Source organism: Marmota marmota, unplaced genomic scaffold (genome assembly GCF_001458135.2).
Source record: "Marmota marmota marmota unplaced genomic scaffold, marMar, whole genome shotgun sequence".
In the NCBI taxonomy this organism is placed as follows: Eukaryota; Metazoa; Chordata; class Mammalia; order Rodentia; family Sciuridae; genus Marmota; species Marmota marmota.
In genome coordinates this window covers 4,284,491-4,301,438 of record NW_026000022.1, presented here as the reverse complement: position 1 = coordinate 4,301,438, position 16,948 = coordinate 4,284,491, and positions in this window count along the sequence as shown.

The following is a 16,948-nucleotide window of genomic DNA, read 5'->3' as shown; positions in this document are numbered from 1 at the left end:
TTTTTTTTTTTTTTTTTGTTGTTGTTGTGCTGGGGATTGAACTCAGGGCCTGGTGTGTTTGTTTTAATTGATATAATACTTTAAAGTATATATTATGATAAATTTATATTTGTATATAACCCACCAGCCAAATGAAGCTATGGAACACATTAGCAGGGTCTAGCTAACCCAATGACTTTACTATTGCTAAATTTAGATTGAAAAAGCACACCTCTATAGTGTCACCTGATACGTAAAATGAAAGGTAGTTCCAAAGTTCCATCACACTGTAGAATTAGAAAAGTCAGCAAAACAGTGTTGCTATAATATTGCTATTTTGGCATGCTCTTCTCTGGAGCCATCTATGTAGGAACACCATGCAAACATTTTAATGTTAATTAAGCATGTTTTATTATGTACAAATTTCAAAATAAAATATGAAAGTGCCTGTGTTCCTGCACTTTATCACTCACCCCTCTGAGTCAGCTTCATGGTCCAACATAACATTCTCTTCTGGGTGCCAATTGTAGTCACTTTTTAGGCACAGAAATCACCAAATTCCAATAGCAGCCATGTCCCCAGAGACCTTGGCTATAAACTTACTTCTTTTAGAAATTGTCTTGTGCTTCTTATTTCTCCCCTGCTTGAATATTGCGCAAAATAAAGTGGGTATTTGGTAAAGTTTAAGTTGTCTGTGAATGTGTGTAACATACGATAACACATCTGAAATGAACAGGCATATCTGGAAATACTCTTTATTTTGTTCTCCATCTTCAGCAGAGTAATTGCACCTCACACCCTGCAACCCTCCCTGCCTTTCTTTTTTCAACACTGCAGAAGGTTCATGAACCACGCCTGGGGTTGGACCTTGTTTGCCTTTGTTCAGACCAACAAACTGGGCATTGTCTTTGCACAGTCAGTCAGAGCTCTAAATAGTGGTCAAGAATGTGTAACCAGACATGTAATTACCAAGAGTGCCCTTTTCCAGACCCCATTTCAACTAAGTGCATTCCCCTCATTTCTCAAATTTGCCAGGCTTGTCGGTTTCTCAAGATTTCAGGCCCAAAGGCTTGGGACCATCTGTGTCTGGGATAGTATCTATTATGTGACTGGAATTCAGCAAATGTTGAAAAATAATTTCTTGTTGAGCAAGTTCAGAGGATCCTTAATATAATGCTGAGTATTTCCACTTGTCAAGCGGGAGGATCTCTGACAGAAAGCCTCTGCTCTTCAGAAGAGAGCCTGAAGGACAGTAGACCGTGCTTGGGGCTTCTCTGCATGGAGGGATGCGGGCTTGAGTGAGTCACTTTGCTTAAATCTGAGACTCTCTCTCTGCAAAATGCTGATGGTTATGAAGCTGCACCATTCCAAGGCTTTGATGAGGATTAGAGGAAGCAATGGGCAGAAAAACACCTATCAAAACTGTCCTGTCATGTCATGGCATTTCCACTGCTATGGTTCCTCGTGCTTCTCAGGGACCATGGACCTACAGTTGTGAGCTGGGCAGGCAGTGCAGAGCACTGATGTGGTCTCTTCTGTTCTAACACCTTCTCTACCAGACTGAGGGTCCTTCCTGGACCCCAGTGGGAGACATCAGGTTGCTGCCTCTAAGGTATGTCTTAAGAAGTGACAAATGTTCTACATTCCCCAGGACATCTCCCTTGAGAGCTGCACTGGAGCCTGGAGTCCCCACCTTTAAACCTTCTCTACTTATAACTTAGCAGAACTTTTTGGAAGGAGTTTGACAAAATATACTAGGAACGTTACAAATGTTCATAGTCTTTGTTATGGTTTATAGATATATGGTGTCCCCCAAAAGGTCATATGTGAGGCAATGAAGGAAAGTTTAGAATTGAAATGACTGGGTGAGGAGAGTTTAACCCAGCCAGTGAATTAATGATCTGATAGGGATTACCTGAGTGGTAACTGAAGGTGGGTAGGGTATGGCTGGGTGCATGCCTTGAAGATCTATATTTTATCCCTGGTGAGTACAGTATCTCTCTTTCTCTGCTTCTTGGTGCAATGTCCGGAGCTACTCTCCCCCATCACACTTTTCTGTCATGGTGTCTGTGCCTTGCATTGAGCTTCAAGGAATGGAGTTGGCCATTTATGGAGTGAGACTTCTGAAACTGTGAGGTTTGTGAAAACAAACCTTTCCTCTTCTAATTGTACTTGTGATGTCTTTTGGTTCACAGCAGCAAAAAAGCTGACTAAAAAAATCTTTGAATCTACAATTTTAAAAAATATTTATTTATTTTTTTAGTTGTAGTTGGATACAATACCTTTATTTTACTTATTTATTTTTATTTTTTTATTAATTGTTCAAAACATTACAAAGCTCTTGACATATACTTATTTATTTTTTATGTAGTGCTGAGGATGGAACCCAGGGCCTTGCCCATGCTAGGTAAGCACTCTACTGCTGAGCCACAACCCCAGCCCTGAACCTACAATTTTATTTCAAGAATTTATTTTAGGAAATTACCATACTTCCCTCTCTTGCCTTTGGAGAATACATTCCAAGACCCCTCAGTGGATGCCTGCAGTGCTGGATAGTACTGAACCGTATGTATGCTAAGTTCTTCCCATACTACATGACTAATGAATGGGCAGTATCTAGAGTGTGGTTTGCTGGTTGAAGGAATGATTTGTGTCCCAAGTGGGACTCATGGCAATAGCAGAATATTTTATTATGCTATTCAGAATAGCAAAATTTTAAATTTATGAATTATTTATTTCTAGAATTTTCCATTTAACATTTTTGAATTTCGGTTGACTGCAGGTAACTGAAACTCATGAAATTAATGGGTAGGTAAGGGGAGGCTACTACAATAACCTGTATGCTGATTAGAAACAACCTACTACCCAAAGCCACAGGACTGGTAAAATACAATATAGTCAATCAACCTATTAAAAATTAGGTTGTGGGCTGGAGTTGTTGCTCAGTGGTAGAGCGCTTACCTTGCATGCGTAAGGAACTGGGTTTGATCCTCAACACCACATAAAAATAAATAAATAAAATAAAGATATTGTGTCCATCTATAATTAAAAACTATTTTAAAAATTAGGTTGTACATGTACAATCAGAAAAATGAGAAATTATACTCCATTTATGTATATCAAAGTGCATAAATGTATTCTACTAACATGTATAACTAATTAAAACAAATTAAAAAAATTTTAAATGCTTTTTGAAACCTTCACATTTGTGTAATTGTTAAAAAATGGTAAGATTACTTCCACTTTTCTTTTTTCTAATGGAAAATGTAATTATATATTTTATTTGAAAAACCTTAAATATCGAAAACAATAAAAGAAGTGGAAGAAAAAAATTAGGTTGTAACAGGTTATTTAATGATGTAGAATGTTAGCAAATATGAAGTGAAAAAGAAGCAGGCCACCAAATCAAACAATTTCTGTTACATTTATAAATAAATAAATAAGCATGCTTAGGGGAAAAACTGAAAATGTATTAAATGTTAGTGATTGTTAGTAAGGATTGATTATAGGTGAGTTTTATTTTTATTTTATGTTTTTCTGCATTTTGTTTAATAATGTGTATTATTTTTATAATCAGAAGGATTTTTTTTAATATGCCTCCTTCAAGTTAAGGAATTGAATCTTTTCACCAAGGCTTAGTTAAAATGCACAAGTTACCTAAAACTTAACAGTTAAAAGCATGGGTTGCCCAAATGGATCTGGTCTTTAATCCCAGATTTGCTATTATATAAGGTGCAATCAGAGCCAAATTACTTAATGTCTCTAAGCCTTGGTTTTTCTCCTCCACGAAACAGTGATTATGGAAGTATTTGTTACACAGTGTGAGATAAAATGCTTGGTACAATCCCCAGCACATGGTAAGCACCCAATAAATGGGAACAGCTACCACATTCTTCTATGAGTACCTCATGGATGTCAGTGCAGGTGGTGTGTCAGTTGACAGTCATCCTTGATGTGTACAGGGATTAGTTCCACGACACCCTCCCTTAGCATACCAAAATCCGCAGATGCTCAAGTTTGTGTATAAAACAGCTAAGGATTTGTAAAGAATTTATGCACATCCTCCAATGTACTTTATTTTTTATTTTTTTTTATTTTTTATTTTTTTGAGAGAGAGAGTTTCCCAATATTTTTATTTTTTAGTTTTTGGCGGACACAACATCCCTGTGTGTGGTGCTGAGATTTCAACCCGGGCCGCACACATACCAGGCAAGCGCGCTACCGCTTGAGCCACATCCCCAGCCCCTCCAATGTACTTTAAATCATCTCTAGATTACTTTTACCTAATAGAACATGAGTGCTATGTAAATAGGTGTTATATTGTATCAGGTAGGGAATAATGATAAGAAAAGTCTATTCTTTCCATATAGATGCAATCCTTTCCCCACCCCAAATGCTTTCAATCCACAGTTGTATCCACAGATATGGCTGAAGATAGGAGGGGCTGACTATAATTTCTGGCTGCCTTCTTATAAGACAGATGAGGAGTTGGGAGTGGGAGAGGGTGGGGATTCTACAAGACCCTGGGCTGGTGAGCATCCTCTGTCCTGGTTGAGTCAATTCTGCTCAAAGTCTTGTGCACTAAGTTGGGGAGATGAGATACTTTTGTATCCCAACAAAATTCCTGTAAGGAAAAACTGCCCCACTTTAAGTTTTCTGACATATAATGTTCAGAGTAGCCAAATATCAGTGGCTAGAAGAACAACAAATTCTACTTTCCTGACTTGTAAGCAGTAAAGTTTCATAGTATTAACATAGCTTTGTATTTAATTTCCTTAGCTTTTTGACACAAACAAAGCATTCCCAACAAGAAAAAGAAAATAAAAGGGGGGATAAAAGCACAATGGAATATGCATGCCAATCTGAAGATATCACTGACATTCTCATTAAAAAAAAATGAATGCATGTAACAAGAGAAATAAATATTTTCACTTGCAAAGCATGCAGCAGTAATATAGCCATATTCAGGGATTATAAAGACAGTCAAGCTTGCTTTATCTTTGTCATGCCATAGTTCTTTTTTTATATTATTATGTTAAGCATTTCTGTCAAATTTAGCAAAAGGCATCATTCTTCCAAAAAATAAAATAAACATACTTAGGTCTCAATATTAAAACAAAAACAAAACCAAAAAAACCTATTTCTAGCTTTTCCATGAGAAATAGTCACAAAACATAGTTCAGAGCCAGACATCATTTTAAAACATTAGCTAATTCACAAATACCCCAATCATACTGGAGATTACTCAATGCTGAAAAAATATTCCTTTTGGCAAAATCAACTTCTATTTCAATCCATTTCTACCTTAGTCTTCTTTTTCCCATATTAGTCTCTTCCCTGTCATGTTATGTCTGTAAAAAGATCTAAGAAATTTTTTACAATTTAATTTTAAAGACACTCTTTATAAATGACTTGCAGACTGTAGTTACTTATTTAAAAAGTCAATCTAGTTGGGATATGGCTCTTTCCTGGTATGTAAAATACACTTTCCTGGTTTTTTTAATATACTTTCCTGGTATGTAAAAAAAAGAAAGAAAGAAAAAGAAAAAGAAAGATTTGTAAGTTTTGTTGGGTGTGGTGGCATATGCCTGTAATACTAGCAGGAGGATCAAAGTTCCAGGTCGGCCTCATCAACTTAATGAGGCCCTAAGCAACTCAAGAGACCCTGTATCGAAAAGAAAAAGAAAATGCAAAAAGTGTTTTTGGGGATGTAGCTCAACAGTAAAGTGCCCCAAAAACAGAAACAAAAAGTCATTTCAATGTAAATAGAAGCAACTTGCAACTCATACTTAGAAGAGAGTTTGTGTAATTTTTTTTTTATTTTGATAGATTAACAACAAATACATGTGTCTAAGAAATACACCTTAGATAACAAGGAGGGTGACAGGACAGGAGGTGAGGGGGATCATAGCAAAAACTACAAAACTGACACTTTCCTAAACTACCCATGTGCTAAAATGTTGAAACCACTACATTAGGGCAAGAAAGACTAATGGTCTGCAACTTCTGTAAGAAACATCAAAACTGTTAAATTACTCTTACAAGTTGACTTGTGGCTTCTCTACCCTCTCAAAAAAGATATGGAGAAATCCTAACCCCCAGGATCTCAGAATGTGACCTCACCTGGAAACAGAGTTGTTGTAGATGTACCTGGTAAAGATATCCTCATGCTGGAATAGGGGCCCTCCCTCCAGTATGCCTGGAGCCCTCACATGGAGCCTTGCAGGAAGACTCAGACACACAGGGGGGACATCAGAGCATGAGTAAGGCTGAGACTGGCGTGAACAGCTGCAAGCCAAGGGGACTTCAGAGACTGTCCCAAACACCAGAAGGGGGAAGAGGCAGGGCAGCCTCCCCATCTTGACCCCAGCCTTCCGGTCCCAGGATAGTGAGACAATCCAGTTGTTGGCTGAAGTCCCCAGTTCATGGTGCTTTGTTAGAGTAGCCCTAGAAAATGGTGATTATTCAATTTCTTATTTTATTTTTAAATTAATTTTTTAATATCACAAGATATGTTCATAGAGAAAATTCCCAGGACCCATATCTTAAAAGGAGGAAAAAAAAACTTGAAATTTTGTTAGCCAACACCTACTAAAATTTGCTGTAATTCTTCCCATTATTTTTCCTATGACTAGTTTTTAAGTTTTAAATAACTATGTCATAATTTCAGATAAATTTCATATAGTGACATTTTAAATTGATATCATAATACACATTTTCTATGTGACTACAAACTTTTTAGACATCTTTTTAACTTTTCAGTGAAATCAGTGTTGCCAAGATTATTGTCTGGCAATTTTATTTTATAATTCTACTAAATCTAAGGAATTTAAAAATGCTTTTGATTATCTTATCAATTCTCTAAATTGTGCTTCGTGAGAAACAAGAGGTAGACTATTTTATTTAAAAAAAAAATGTTCATAGACCCTATGACTTAGTCCATTTTTTACTGCTGTAACAGAATGCCTGGACCTAGGTAATTTATAAACAAGAGAGGCTGATTTAGCTCACAGTTCTGGAGGCTGGAAGTCCAAAACCAGGTGGCTACATCTGCTCAGCTTTTGATGAGGGCCTCGTGCTGCTTTAAAGCCATGGCAGAAAAGCTCATGGACAAGTGGGTATACAAGAGGATCAAAGGGGGCTGGATGCTTCACAGCTACTCACTCTTGCCACAACCAACCTACTCTCTTGGGAACTACATTCATCCCTTCATAAGGGTGAACCCCCCCAGGGGCTGGGGATGTGGCTCAAGCGGTAGCGCGCTCGCCTGGCATGCGTGCGGCCCGGGTTCGATCCTCAGCACCACATACAAACAAAGATGTTGTGTCTGCTGAAAACTAAGAAATAAATATTTTAAAAAATTCTCTCTCCCCTCTCTCTTTTTTTTCTTTAAAAAAAAAATTCTCTCTCTCAAAGAAAAAAAAAAAAAAGGGTGAAGCCCCCATAGCCCCAATGACTCCTTAAGGCCCCACCATCTCTCAAAACCGTTACATTGGCAATGAAATATCAACATGAGTTTTGATAGGGACAAACATAGACTGAGGTCACAGCTCACTTCAGATCTATGCATTACATGAGAGTAAAGAACCAGATAACCAACACATAGTTAGTCTCATGAAAACAGACTGGGTGATCTAACCATTCTGACAGTTTAGTTTCTAGTAAAACCAAATCCAGAGCTCAGCCCAGGTTCCCTGATTGCCACTTCTGAATCATTTCTTTTTTTCTTCTTCTTCAATATTTTCAGTTGTAAGACGTAATATCTTTATTATTTTTATGTGGTGCTGAGAATTGAACCCAGTGCCTCATACGTGTGAGGCTAGCACTCCACCACTGAGCTACAAGTGCAGCCCTACATCATTTCTTTATCTCTGCTTAAGTCATAGCAGTGATCCCAAAAGTGTTTATAAAGTGCAGCCTAGTTTTGAACTGAGAAATACATTTAATAAATAGCTGTGTCATGTGATTATGGAAATCTTTGATGTCAAGTGTACTTTAACTCAGGATTTCCCAACTTCTCTTGGCAGTGGAAATCTCATCTTAGAAACATATTACTCATATTCCTAACTTATACAACACGTAAAAGCAGAACTTGTGTGGTGGAAGGAGGGAGGTACAGGCAGTGAGCTTAGCAGTACTAACTTCCCAGAAATCCCTTGGAATAGTCAGGAAGCCATGAACCATCTCCAGGGAACCTAGAGCTCTAAGGAACACAGTTTTCATCCACTCTGCATAGAATGGAGGTGCAGAAAAGGACTTTCTCAGAGGTCTGACATGTTGAAAGGATGGTTTTAAAAATTGTTCTGAACTTTTTTTTTTCTCCAGGCTACTGGTTCTCTCTTTCTTTCGATCACCTGCCCTGTTCCTTATTCCTGGAAATAGTAAAATAAGTGGTGACAATTACAAGTGGCCCATGTTGAATCCATATCCAGATCTTCAATCTTCAGTTCTTCTTCCTGTCAGCTAGCACCCCACTTCTCTGCATTTTCTTCTTTCTATAGAACTAAAGAGCTAAGCTTTGATTCTAAAGATTATGCTTGTGTAGTGCTTCTCCACAAGGACCATTTCATATCTAAATACATTCTTTTTTTCTTAAGCTACACTGCTAATAGTGATAAGTTCTAATGCAATAAAAGATGGAATTTGGTGAGAATGAGTGGCCCTTCCTTTTGTGATTCTAAGTGCATTTCTGGGAGACTTGTCTCCATCCATTTATACTTACTTGTCTCACACCACCCTTTCCCAAAATCTCCCCCCCCCCAACTCCCAAATAACCCCAGGACCTATCTGAAGCCAAGAATAGACAAGGCCAGGTGATCTAAGTCAGTCATAGCTGGCATCTTGACCTGATTCTGACTATGTTTTTAAGCTAGTTGGTCACAGAATGTAGATATGGAAAAGAAGATAAAAATGATACTTGTGTTTATTCAAAATAACAGGAAATTCACAAATACAACATTTATAGTTCATTGTTTATTATTGGTATGTCACTACTTAATCTTTTGATATAGGACATATTTTAGAAGGTTTGAGACTGGAATCATTCTAATTACCTGAGAAGTGCAAATCGATAGCACTAGTGAGCTTGTAGTAATGCTAATGGAGCCTTGTGGTTCATTCATTTTTAAAGGGATAAACTTGATTATGATTAAATCTCCTCTTCAATGATGCATATGGGCCAGGATCTGATACTTTGCATTTGAACTCATGATTCTACTTCAGTTGTGACATATTAAATGCTGGAGCATAAGAGAGGTCCCCTGTCCTGCTACTTCCTGGGATGTATCTACACAGGCTGAGGATATAAATATCTGAGGAAGTATAAATAAAAGTCTACATCTTCTCAGCTAACAGGTCTGAGCTCCTGATTCCTTTCACTTAACCACTTACCAACACCAGACATCCCTGACAACTCTTAGCATCCCCACCCAGCTTTTCCCAACCACTTTCTATGGCTGCCATCTTGGTTTCTAAAGCTAGGGTTATCTCTGACCCAAATTTTGAAGCCCCAAGAGGATCTTGCAAATAAAGGACTTTTTTGCAATTCAACTTCACTTAAGCAATCCTGACATAGAAATATAAAGGGGCACTGATGCCCTAAAAGGTTCAAAATAGTTATTATTCTGTATTTTTAAAAAATGTTTACAAAAACCTTTTCTACAAAAAAAGATACTATGGATTGAAATTTGATTGTTATTGTGGCTTTCTTGGAAGGTAGGTCCTCATTAGGAGGGATTTAAGGCCTTTCTAGAGTTCACTCTTCTTCAGTTTGGATTAGTAAGCCTGAGGACTGGTTGTTATAAAGTGAGACAACCTCTTGTGTTTTGTCCCTTCTGTATACATTTGCTTGCGCTTCTGCTTTCAGGCAGGAGTTGAAATAGCATGAGGTCCTTGCTGGTGCCAAGCTCTTAGGACTTCCCAGTGTCTAGAACTGTGAGCCAATAAATCTCTTTTCTTTAAAAATTACCCAGCCTCTAGTAACAAAAATGGCATGGTATTGGCACCAAAATAGACTTGTAGACCAATAGTACAGAATAGAGGACAGAGAGACAATCTCCCATAAACACAGTTATCTCATACTAGACAAAGGCCCCAAAAACATACATTGGAGAAAAGATAGCCTCTTCAACAAATGGTGCTGGGAAAGCTGGAAATCTATATGCAGCAAAATGAAATTAAACCCTTGTCTCTCACCATGCACAAAACTCAACTCAAAGTGGATCAAGGACCTAGGCATTAGACCAGAGATCCTGCGCCTAATAGAAGAAAAAGTAGGCCGAAATCTTCATCATGTTGGATTAAGCCCCAACTTCCTTAACAAGATTCCTAAAGCATAAGAAATAAAATCAAGAATCAATAAATGGGAATGGATTTAAACTAAAAAGCTTCTTCTCAGCAAAAGAAACAATCAATTAGGTGATAGCCTATAGAATGGGAGCAAATTTTTACCCCCAGAGCACTAATCTCTAGGGTACATAAAGAACTCAAAAAACTTAACACCAAAAAACCAAGTAACCCAATCAATCATTGGACTAAGGAACTGAAATGACACTTCTTAGAAGAAGCTATACAATCAATCAATAAATATATGAAAAAATGCTCAACATCTCTAGTAATTAGAGAAATGCAAATCAAAACTACTCTGATTCCATCTCATACAAGTCAGAATGGCAGTTATTAAGAATACAAACAACAATAAGCATTGGCAAGGATGTGGGGGAAAAGGCACACTCATACATTGCTGGTGGAACTGCAAATTGGTGCAACCAATCTGGAAAGCAGTATGGAGATTCCTTAGCAAACTTAGAACTACCGTTTGACCCTGGTATCCCACTTCTTGGTCTATACCCAAAGGACTTACAAACAGCATACTACAGGGACACAGCCACATCAATGTTTATAGCAGCACAATTCACAGTAGCTATACTGTGGAACCAACCTAGATGCTCTTCAATAGATAAATGTATAAAGGAACTGTGGTATATAGACACAATGGGATATTGCTCAGCATTAAAAGAAAATAAAATTATGGCATTTGCAAGTAAATGGATGGAATTGGAGAATATCATGCTAATCGAAGTAAGCCATTCCCCAAAATACCAAAGGCTGAATGTTTTCTCTGATAAGTGAATGCTGATCCATAATGGATGGGGGCATGGAATGAGTGGAGAAACTTTAGATTGGGCAAAGGGAGGGAGTGGAGGGGAGGGGAAATAGAGGTAGGAAAGATGGTGGAATGAGGCAGACATCACTACCCTAGGTACATGTATGATTGAATGGTATGACTCTACTTTGTGTACAACCAGAGAAGTAAAAAATTGTGCTCCATTTGTATACTATGAATCAAAATGCATTCTGTTGTCATGTATAACTAATTAAAATAAATAAATAAATTACCCAGTTTTAAGTATTTTGTTACAGTAAAGGAAAACAAACTGAGATAACAAACAGGTCCACATAAAATGTATCTATAAGTAAGCTAGGACTTCTAGCCCTACTGCCCACAGTAATAACCTACTGATTAACATATTCATTAGCACATCTCTGTTCCATTTTTCACTTTCCTCCCTTCTTCACTGTGCTTTCAGGGATGATCTCTCAAATAAACTATCAAAACCAAATTATTATCTTAGGATCTGCCTTTGAGAGACCTGAGCTCAGATAACTTCCTCATCAGAGATGTGGCAACACCCACAGTTTTGAACTGGTAGCAAGGATCTTGCTCCTGGGCCACTTCTTCTTTTTTTGCCCTTTGATCTGCCTTCTGCATCCCCCGCCTTCTACCATGTTAGGCACTAGAGAAGTTGCTTCCTTTTAATTCAACTGGTATACTAGTTTAAAAGATTTTTATACTCTCCTCCAAAGCTCAAAGATGGCTTTGAAAGTGTGGAAGCCTGCTGCCCAATCTATAGTATTCCCCTTGTGCCATTAATAATCTCCATCCCTCATCCACCCTAGCTAAGAGGTATACATGATTATAGGGCTGAGACCAGGGTGATATAAATTAGTGTCTGCAAGGCTCTAAGAGGATCTGCCAATCATTTCATCCAATCCCTAATCTCACTTTAGAAAACTGAGGGGCCAAGAGAGTTAGCATTTGTTCAACACCTTGTCCATCAGAGAATGAGAACTCAGAGGTCTGACTCTTAAGCCTATGCTTCTCCTCTCTGAGCTTTTTCACATCAACCATCTCTCCCCTTGTTTGATTAATTCCCCTTGCTCACTAATACTTTGATCACTTACTTCCAGTTTGCCTAGTCCTTAATGACCCCGAACATTCAAGTCATATCCGTGCAGTCCTCTGCTCTCCTTATCCTCTGTTTTGTGGTTAAAAATCCATTTCCCCAAATATTATTGTAACAAAGAAAAAAACTAGGAAACAAATGATGAACAAGGGTCATCACTGTCAACCTTACATTCCTGTGTCATTAAGCTCCCTCTAGAACTCCTATGCCTGAGTGTAAGAGGACTGCCAGCCCTTCCTACCCCTACAAGATAGGCATTCATTTCCTTGGCTTCCTCAGCTCAGGGGCAGCATAACTGTTGCTGTGGTTGAATACATCCTCCACAATTTGTGTTGGAAATGAAATTCCCAACCAAGAATGTTAAGAGGTGGGTCCTTTAAGAGGTGATTACATCTTGAGAGCTCTGTCTTCGTGAATGGGCTAATGTGGGGAGCCTCTCTGAATGACCCATACCTTCCATCCTGAAGCAAGAGGCTCTGCCCATCACTACATTTCGTGGTGACTTGGGCATTGTTCCAGCCCAGGAAGTAGAAGGCATGTCTTCAGGAGCTACATTCACCTATTTCTTTGTACTACTTACTACCCCTTTGCCCTGTTTGGGATAGAATGTTCCATGGAAACGCCCTTTGTGTGTCCCCTTCTCTCACTTGGCCTTTGGGTGTGGCCTTCCTAGCTGTTAGTCAACCTGCTGACAGCAGACATCACAAAGCTAGACTCAACCCCCTGAAACTTGACCCCTGGCTTCATTTGAATGGCTTCTCCTCATGGGCTCATGGGCTCTCTCTCTCTTTCTGCGAACCCTTAAGGTCAGGAGAGCCTTCATAGGACCCAAAGAAAAAGGCATCTCTGTCTCTAGTGTGATTATTTCGTGCAGCCCAGTTCACCTGGAGTGACCCTGAGTGTTTTAGTCGTGAGGAACACAACAGGCTGATATCACAGGAGTGGATTGTTACTGTGGGAGTGGGTTCCTGATAAAAGTTATGTGTTTGGACCCTTCTTCCCATCTCTGTTTCTCTCTGCCATACACTTGTGGGTGTACACAGAAACACACACACACACACTCTCTCTCTCCTTTCTGCCTTCTACTATCAGATGATATAGTAAGAAGGTCCTTGCCAGATGAGGGCCCCTTGAACTTGGGGTTTTGTCCTCTACATCTGAAAGAAATGTCTCTGTTCTTTATTGGTGACCCAGTCTCGGGTATTCTATTATGGTAGTACAAAATAAACCACGACAAATGCTACTCTAGTCCTTAGTGACCAGAGAACTTGTTGATGTGACTGATAGTCTGGATTCTGTTTTCAACCCCTGACCTCAGTTTGTCTCCACTTAAACTGTCTCAATTATGTTACAGTTTGGATCTTAAGTGTCCCTCAAAGACCCATATGTTAAGGATCCCAGGGTGTGCCATTCAGAAGTGGTAGAAACTGTAAGAGGTGGGGTCTAGTGTCAACTCTTATGGCATTGGGGTGTCCCTTGTTCTAGTCAGCTTTTTTGATGCTAAGACTAAAAGACATGACAAGAAATATCAGAGGAAGAAAAGTCTAGGGGCTCACAGCTTCAGAAGTTCCAGTCCATAGAGAACCAATTTCATAGCTATGGGCCCAAGGTGAGGCAGAATATCATGGCAGAAGTGTGTGGTAGAGGAAAGCAGCCCAGGACATGGCCAGCAGGAATCAGAGAGGGGATGGGGTGGGGGAGACTGGGAGAGGGAGAGGGAGAGATCAGGTAGGAGAGGGAGGGGGGTGAGAGTGTTCTGATGACCCTGGACAAAATATAAACCCTTAAAGCAAACCCCCAGTGACCGACTTCTTGCAGTCACACCCTATCTGCCTATAATTACCACCCAGTTAATCAATATCAGTGGATGAATGCTCTGATGATGTTAAGGCTCTCATAACCCAATTATTTCACTTCTGAAAATTCTTAATTGTTTCACACATTAACTTTTGGGGAATACCTTGTATCTAAACATATGTACCAGCCCTTGAAGGGGATAGTGGAATCCTACTCCTCAGCTTCCAGCTGCCATGAGATGAATGATTTTGCTCCAATCATGTGTTTGCTTGCCACAGGCCCAAAAGAAACAGGACCAAACAATCATGTACTCAAACCTCCACATCTCTGAGCCAGAAATAAGCCTTTTCGTTTTAAAAGCCAAGTATTTCAGGGACTTGTTACAGTGAAAGAAAGTTGAGTAACACACACTGTCTTTCAGGGTTCTCTGAAATGAGTCCTCTGCCCAGGGTGGGCAGTCTTTTCATTCCTTTTCTATTTTTTCATTCTTTGCCCAAGCAAGCTATTCCCCACTCCTCTCCCCTGGTCTAAAATGCCAAATTAGTATTTATTTTCCAATATATCAACTACCTTGATTATCTTTTTGGATGGCTTTGTGTCCTCAAATAGATTCTTAAGGACAAGGTCCTTTCTGGCATTGTGTACCACAGGCTTGTTACACACTGAGTTTGTCCCTGCAACCCCACTGTGCATGTGTTGAAGCTCTAACCTCTCATGTGATTATCTGGAGACAGGGCCTTTAAGGAAGTAATAAAGGCTGGACTAGGTCATAAGGATAAAGCCACTACGGATAGCATTGGTACCCTTACAGGAAGAGATACCGGCAAGTGCATCCCTGTCTCCTTGAGTATGCACCAAGGAAAAGTCATATATGTATGTAGGGAGCAGGTGGCTGTGTGCAAGCCAGGAAGAGAACTTTCATCCAAAACGGAATGATATAGGGCTGGGGTTGTGGCTCAGCAGTAGAGCACTTACCCACCAAGGGCAAGGCCCTGGGTTCGATCCTCAGCACCACATAAAAACAAAACAAAACAAAACAAAAACAAAAAAACCCAAAATGGAATGGTACATAGCTTTGATCTTGAACTTTTAAACTCCAGAACTGCAAGAAAATAAACATCTGTTACAGCAGCCCCCCTTATCTGTATCTGGGATACTTTCTAAGATTCCCGGTGAACTCCTGAAACCATAGTACTGTGTACTATGTACATATGTACTAACCCTACATATACTATGTTCTTACCCTAAACACACATACTTATGATAAAGTTTAATTTATAAGTTAAGCACAATAAAAAATCAATAACAACAATAAAGCAGAACAATTATAACAATATATTATAACAAGTAAGATTTATAAAATTTATTTCTGGAGTTTTCCATTTAATATATTCAGACCACAGTTGAGCTCAGATAACTGAACCTCAGAAAGTGAAATCATGAATAAGGTGGAGGGGGTACTATATTTAAGCCACCCAGAATATGGCATTTTGCTATGGCAGCCTGATCTAATACATGACTGTTCACTGAAAACACAGCCCCTACCCTTGGAGCTGGAGTGGACTTTCAAGGTGGGCAGGTATCTACTATTCTACTGTGAAAAGTGTACTAACTTTAGTTTGCTGTTCAAACCTTCCTTCTTCACTACTTCTCAGCAATCCCCATCTTTACCCCTGCTCAGAACAACATCTTGCAATTGTGAACAAGTCTTTCACCTCCTTGTCTGTGCCACCTTCTGGCACACCATCAGAGATCAAGTCTTAGAGAATCCACCATCCCCAGACCTCTTGCATTCCCTGTCACCAGGTCTTATTACCTTGGCCTAAGTTCTTATTTCTTACTTGTTCTTATCTCTAGTTTTCATCTAGTACACAGAAGAGGAAATAGATGCTCAGAAATTAAGCAACATGAGCAAGGTTGCACAACTGACAAATAATAGAATGAGCATTCAAATCCAGTTCAGTTTTGCCCCACATCCAGCATACTTAACATCACACCTGTTTAGTGCTCTTTCCATCTTGCTCAGATTTACAGTGTTTGGCCTTGTTGTCTGGCTATTTATGAAACTGCTGTATGCTCATTATCAGAGTGCAAGCTCTCTGAAGACAGACTTGTGTTGTTCTTCCTAATATCCTGGGCAATGGCTAAGCCAAAAGCTTGTACTGTTCTTTGAGACCAGTTTCTGACTCAAAAGTGAGAAATAAGTGTTCCAATGATTATATGGGAAAAAGATACTTGAGGGCAGGGTGATTTAGAGAAACTCTATAGAAGAGATAGTTCTGAGCTGGGCTTGAGGTGACAGAACTTGAGAGAAAGAGGGGTGGTCTGAGATGGGTCATGCCATGGGTTTAGTGTTGAACCAGTAGAAGGAGCTCCCTGGGGGGGGGGGCGTGGGGCTGGCACTTCTGTATGGGGACCCACTGTGCACAATGAGCAAGTTACTTAATTTTTTTAGATATTGGTTTTCTAATGTGTAAAGTGAGAAAGATAAGAGTACCAGTAGATTAATGTGAAAAATAATGAGGTAATATGTGTACCTAGTATTAACAGTAAACACTATTAAAATATTAATAATATGGTCTGAAAGTTCATAAGTGCACCAGTCTAGTTCTCTAATTATTTAACCTGTATTCATAGTCAATTTCATTGCTGTTGATGGATAAAAATAAAAATTACTTGGAAGCATTAATAAATATATAGAAACATTCTGGTTACAGCGATTTTCCTAATCTGTGACTAGTAGGAGTCTTACAAGAGAGTCTCATGTCAAAAATCCTAGAAACTAAACTGTCAGGAAGAAGGAGAGTGCAACACATATTTTGGGTAGAGCAGATTAACATGGCTAAATCAGACTTAGATTTTGGAAACAGATGGCCAAGACGCAATGCCTGCTCCCCTTCCAGGTTATGCTTTTAAGGGTTTGGGTT